Genomic DNA, 6,000 nt, shown 5'->3' with positions numbered 1-6,000 from the left:
TTGATGAGTAGGCCTGATTAAGCACTAGAGAATTAGAACTGGGTTGGGCTTTAAACTGGATCATCTGAGTCCATTAGATTGTAAACTCCTCGAGAACAGGGACTGTTGTTTGCCTCTTTTTGGATCCCTAATGTTTTGTACAGTGCCTGGCATATAGAAGATGATCAACTCAATAAATGTTTACTGATTAATTAATGTTTTATGAATGCAACTTAAGTTTCCCAGATGGCATTGGATAATAATACCTGTACTATGAGATCTGGGAAATCTTGCCAGTTTATAGGATAAGGCTAAAGATATAAAAATAATGTATTATATCTTTTAGTATTTAAATATTTGATTTGTTTAATTAAAATAATAAAAACAAAGGACTGATAGAGGGACAAAATGACCTGATATCTTCGGGCAAATTAATCTGTCAAGTTACTAGTATTTCTTCAGATCTTCCTATGATATGCTCTATTCCTAGTAGTGACTTAGGAGGGTGGGAAAGTTACTTGTCTTTGGAGATGCATCAAACAGTTATGGTACCACTGATTCCTCTACCTTGTGCAAAGACAGTGGAATGCTGAAGGTCACTGCAGGCTTCTTTCATCTTTCTGGATCCAGCACCTCTCCCTGGCACTAGGGTTTCTGGGGACAGGCAGCAGGTAGCATAGCTTGCAGCAGCAAGGTGTCTTCAAGATCACTTTCTTCAAGGGCAAACCAATGGGAGCCAGTCCAAGATTTGCCAAATATAGTGGAAAGTCACTGCACATTTTTACATTGTCACTTCTGACTAGTCATTAAAAGGAGCCTGATTGGGGATATATGAGAGACAATTATTGCTGCTACAGTGCAGCCAAATCGTATCCATTCTGGGCCAAATAACAAGGAGCTTAGCAAATATAAGACATTTTGATGTATACATTGCAAATTCCAGGTGATAGAATCAACTACTTTTTGCCCCCTGCATTATGCTTGATATTAACTCAGAATGAACTGATAAAGTGCAAAAATAAAAGCACCCAGCTTAATAAACAAAGGAAATGGAAATTCCCATTGGTAACATTTCCTTCATTGAACTCAGTTTTGTGGGGGATATATGACCATGGGGATAAAGTACTTTTTCTTTACATTGCATTATTTGCTACTTGTGAGCTTTTCTTGCTGCACCATACTATTGTGTACCCTGATGCTAGTAATTCTCCACATCTTGTTGGGTTAAAAGGAAAAGAAATATGTAAGTCATTTTGTAATAAAGGGTATTGTTCCACAGAGAATGTGAGAGTTGATATCCTTTGTGACTAGATTTTATTTGACTCTTCTAATTTCTTGAGGGAGGAAATTAAAGATTGGGTGTGGCTTGCTCCATATCAAAGTACCTACAGGGAGGTCAAAATCTGTGTGGAAATACTGGTGTATCCCCAAAGAATTTTTGCTATCAATAAATAGGTATACCATACATGCTGCACCTCCTGCCTCTCATTTCTGCTTTAGAAACTGAGAAGAGCGGGGTATGGTCATGGAGATACCAACATTTCTGTGGGCTATATGTCCAGATGATCTTGGGAATGGAGAGCATACTACACTGAATCCACACAATTGGCTATAGTGATCTATGGTGCCATGCCAGTCATTGGTATGACTAGCCTATTGTAATTCTTAAGGATGTGTGTTCCATGAAAGTGCTCCTTTAATCAAGGATCCCTATCCTCTGCATGCAGTTGACTAGTCATTGATTTGACCTTGCATGTCATGTTGTTCAGTAGCAGACTTTGTCTCATCATTTTGACTTGACGGGTTTGAAGGTTATAGAGTATACCTAAAATGATGTAGTCACTGCATTAAAAAATGCAGATGTCATCATTTATCTCAGTGGTACAGCAATAATTATTTGATTAGTACTCTTTTGATCCTTACCCAATGACGTAAAAAATTGTAGGCATTTTTACTGCCAGTTTAATTTGGTTGAAGCTGTTATCCACAAATATCAGGCCAGTGGATACCATGTGGAAGCAACTCTCTGCATTTAGTCTTCCCCCAAAAGCATTGTGCTTTCTATCTGTCTGTTCTGCAGATGTCTTTCAAGGAGCTATGGTTAGCTCCAATAGGCCCTTGGGCCATGAATAAAACACTGTCTACAATTCTTATGTACCTAACATCTGTTGCAAATTAGCTCAATAGAGTTCTAGAATGGTAAGATATTAATGCTAAAGTGAATGAATGAATGAGAAACTAAGAAATTAAGTTCTTATTATGTACAGATTATTATGTAAAGGGCTAGAGACACAAATGGAAAACCAATACAGTGCCTGTTCTCAAGGAGCTTATATTTTAATAGGGTAAATAACATATGATTTAAGTATAAATTCAATGATAAACTAAAAGCAAATTTAGGCTCTAAAAAGTATATGACTTATATGAACCTATATAGATATCCAAAAAAGGACAAGTAGGATAGTGAAGAGTCTGTAATCCATGTCATATGAAGATAAATTAAAAGAACTAGGGATGTTTAACCTGGATAAGACAAAACTTTGTTCTGAGTAAAAGGCAAGGAAAAGAATGATAGCTTTTTTTCAAGTATTTGAAGAGTTGCCACACTGAAGAGAAAGTACACTTATTTTGGCCCCAGAGGACAGAAGTTGGAACACAATGGGTGTAAGTTGCACAAAAGCAAATTTAGGTTCGATATGAAGCCTATGTTTTCCTAGAAAGGAAAACAAACAAACAAACAAAAAAAACATGTTACCACTCAGAGCTGTTTGAAAGTGGAATGGGCTACCTTGAAAGATGAAAAGTTCTTTTCCTTGAGAGTCTTAAAGCATAAATGAGATGAATAATTTCTAGGGTATATTATATTTGAGATTAATTTTGGATATGAATTGGTCTAGATAATTGATGAGTTCCCTGCCTTCCAAATTTAAAATTTGGGATTCTATATGGCAGTATTGTGGGCTAGATAGATCTGTTCTATTTCCTAGCTTTGGCTACTATCTCTATCCCCGGTCACCTGTTTTACAAATTCTAATTAGCCCAGGGAAGTACCAAGAATGACTTGAAGGTTGCCTAGTCCTTGGTTGTCTAGGGCTACAATGGGGATATCAACAGAAATAGTAAAATAGGGAAGCAGAAATGTGAATGTTTATGAATTTCATTTTGGACATATTGAGTTTGAGATATTAGGTGATGCATTACTGGACTAGCATATTACATGTAAGGCTGAGATTATAGAAGGAGATAAGTAAGGACAGAACGAGGATGACAGTGTAAGGACATGGAGGTAGAGGTATTTAGAGGTCCTGATTAGAATAAAAATAGGTTTAAGAGGAATTAGGCAAAAGAAGAAATGAAACTTAAGGGGGAAATATGAGACTGGAAATGCAAAGTTCAGAATTAAGGAGATGCAATAATTTGAAGTGATGATAAAATCTACGCTATTACCACCCCAAAGGGTTTCTGAGGTAGAGTGGGCCATTGTTCTGTCTTCTGTCCTCAGGGGCTAGAATAAGTCTAATCTTTGTTCATTATGGCAACTCTCCAAATACTTGAAAAAAGCTATCATTCCTCCCCTTGTCCTCCACCCAGAACTAAGATGAACTAGATGAAATGGAAAGGCAGTGTTCACCAACGTGAATAGGAACTTGGTGTCACAGTAGGTAGAATGCTATGTTTAGAGACAAGGAAATCTGAATTCATATCCTGCTATAGACAACACCTAATTGTGTGACTCTGAACAAGTAGCTTAACCTGTTAGTCTCTATTTCCTCATTGATAAAAGGGGAATAATAATAGTATTGACCTCAAAGCTGCCGTGAGGTTCAGATAAGACAATCTAGTTAAAGTCCATTATAAACCTTAAATAAATGCTTACTATTATTATTATTATAGCCAAAACTTTAATGCTCCTTAAGATTTAAAAAGTGATTTACATATATTAGACATCACTTTTTCTTAGTTATTTAGTTTAAGCTTAAATACAAAATAGAAAAAGAAAAAAATTGTCATATGCACAGCAGAAGAGAACTTTCAAAATATAAAGCAACAAATTTCCATTTTAAGAAAGCATACATAATAAATATTATACATTGTGTTCAGAGTTGTCGACCTTTTCTTTGCTTCCTTGTAAGTTTTCTTTTGTTATCTGCTGTTCACTTTTTACTTTATTCTTTTTTTCTCTCTTCTTTTCTTCCCTTCCCATAAAAAGGCTACAATTAAGCGGGATATATTTATATGTATATATACATACATATACATAAATAGCTATAGTCACACATGTTACATATATGTATATATATATAATACATAATTTTTCACCTTAATAATAAAACCACAGGGATGAAATATCAGTGCCTCACAGACACTTCTCTCCATTATCCTTCACCACAATCCCTTTGAAGGTTGGAGCTGTGACCAATGGGAGAGAAATGGAATCCATGGTAGTGATGGTGGTACCTCCTCTGTCTTCAGTAGTGTCACACCACTGCCCCAGCCCTTTTGTACAGGCTGTACCTTAACAAAACCAGCAGCTTATAAGGCCTCCAATTTCATAAGAGAAACACGCAGTACTCAATGGAATATACATGGCCATACAGTGAAAGCCACTCAGGCAATCAGGCATCCCAGAGTCTGGCTGTTGCAAAGAATTTCCTTCCTTTCTTACTTCTTTTACAAAACAATTTCTGTGGTTTCTGGGACAGTTTAGAAACAGTGGTCCAGTCTGGACAAATTTATTTTTTACAGACTAGCAGAAGACACAAACTTGAAGTAGGGAAAAAACAAAATCCTCGTCAAGGTTAATGTCAATGACAACTCTCTTTTTGCCCCATAGATCAGTCGTCCAGCTTTCCTGATTTGGGTAACATCAGTCTGGGATAGAGAGATTGAGGATGATGATATTCATGTCTTCTCTGAGAAGAATTAAGAGGAATGTGGCAAAAAAATTCATAATTTATGAAAGAATATGAAATCTAACTAGTATAAAATCTGATATTTATAAAAAAAAAATCTGGGCTTAAATCTTGTCCTTAACACTTAGTAATCATTAAACATCAGTTTCCTAATGTAAAAAAATGAGAATACTCATAAAATAAGATCTGCCTCATAGAGCTGTTGTAATGATCAAGGGAAATAATGCAAGTGAACTTTACAACTTAGTTATAGAAATATTAATTACTATTTTTGTTAATATAATAATTCAATGAAAAAACAAGAGTTTTGGAACATAGTGGGGAAGAAAAGAGGAAGTAGTTTTTGTCAGCATGGGGTGACTGGAAACTGTTCCAGGTATTAGAGGAGGAGGAGGGAGTGTGTGGGAGCCCTTTTCAGTTTTGCCCAGAGCTGTGTCCAGTTGGGCAGTACCCTATTCCCTGCAGTGCCTCAAAACCCTTAGAAGAAGGCCCACACCTGCTGCTGGCTGTGTTGACTGGTAAAGGCTGGTTTATGGCTTACATTTTATGCTCAGTACCTTTATTGCAACATTTTCTGAAAGCTGTTTAAGCGCCAGCCTACATCTGCCCATTGTCTGCAATAAGCCAAGATGTTTCTGAATTATGGGACATAAGTTCTTCAGAATCACAGAACAAAAGAGTATTACAGGCTTCTTTCTATATGCCTTTGCATCAGCATTAGAGCCTGGAAATTAGGAAGTTCTTCCAAGAAAGAAGAGTCATAAAATTAGCTCTCTTCTGTCCATCAAGCAAGTGTGAGTGTGCATTGAAGGCCTGTTCCAAGGTGATCTCCAATATCAAGGAAGAATTTTGGAAATGATACCGCAAAGAATCAAATCACTGTCTCTGATACCTTGTACTTAGGTGACCTTGGGGAAGACATGTGGGCTTCAATTTCCCCATTCTCAAATTGAGGGAGTTGGTCTAGATGGTTTCTGTAGTTCCTTCTAGCTGCAGATCATTGATGCTATATTATATTGGTACCTTGCCTTTATGATTACATCAACCAAGTTTTAACCTATGAGAAAACCAATTAATTGTATTGCTTAATTTGTCAACTTTTGAAACT

The 6,000-nt window shown here is 36.5% G+C and overlaps 1 protein-coding gene across 20 annotated transcripts in view; it reads left to right on the top strand.

The window, feature by feature from the left end:
- NRXN3 (neurexin 3) overlaps nucleotides 1-6,000 on the top strand; it is a 2,041,643-nt gene that overhangs the window by 676,138 nt on the left and 1,359,505 nt on the right. The window lies entirely within an intron of this gene.

This window comes from Sminthopsis crassicaudata, chromosome 2 (assembly GCF_048593235.1).
Source record: "Sminthopsis crassicaudata isolate SCR6 chromosome 2, ASM4859323v1, whole genome shotgun sequence".
Classification (NCBI taxonomy): domain Eukaryota; kingdom Metazoa; phylum Chordata; class Mammalia; order Dasyuromorphia; family Dasyuridae; genus Sminthopsis; species Sminthopsis crassicaudata.
The sequence above is the reverse complement of the archived record's forward strand: the minus strand, read 5'-3'. Positions and strand labels throughout refer to the sequence as shown.